This window comes from Penaeus monodon, chromosome 32 (genome assembly GCF_015228065.2).
Source record: "Penaeus monodon isolate SGIC_2016 chromosome 32, NSTDA_Pmon_1, whole genome shotgun sequence".
Taxonomy (NCBI): Eukaryota; Metazoa; Arthropoda; class Malacostraca; order Decapoda; family Penaeidae; genus Penaeus; species Penaeus monodon.
Window position 1 is genome coordinate 7782734 of NC_051417.1, and position 514 is coordinate 7783247.

Consider the following 514-nt stretch of genomic DNA (forward strand, 5'->3'; position numbering starts at 1 on the left):
TGTGTATACTACAAACATACTGACTACGTGGGTTTTGCTTGATTTTGACAATGCACTTTATCAACATTGTCCGATCTGCATGCAAGTAAAGAGAAAACGTGCAAGAGTTTCCATGTCCTTACTTACACAAAAAAAATCCTTGGGAATACTTACACGCTTCGTAGTCCACGGAAAGGCGAGGTTCTCCAAAAGGGATTCGGCAGAATCTGACCCCCCTGTAATCGCCTTCCCATTAGCACTCCCAGTGGACCTGGTGATAAACCTGGTTCTATATCTGGATATATTTTCATGTATGTATTTAATTTATATATAGTAAAATAATAGGTATTCATGAGTTATATATAATTCCCGAAAAGGTCTGTAACTTTTTTAAAAAAAGTATATTCGTTCGGGGACAGTGCTTGGTCAGTTGGTAGGGTTGTTTGTGAGAGCAGTTGTGTGTCATGTGCGCATGACGAAGAGAAAAAATTTTTAAACTATTATGTAAAAGCATGTTTGGTTATATTGGCAGCGT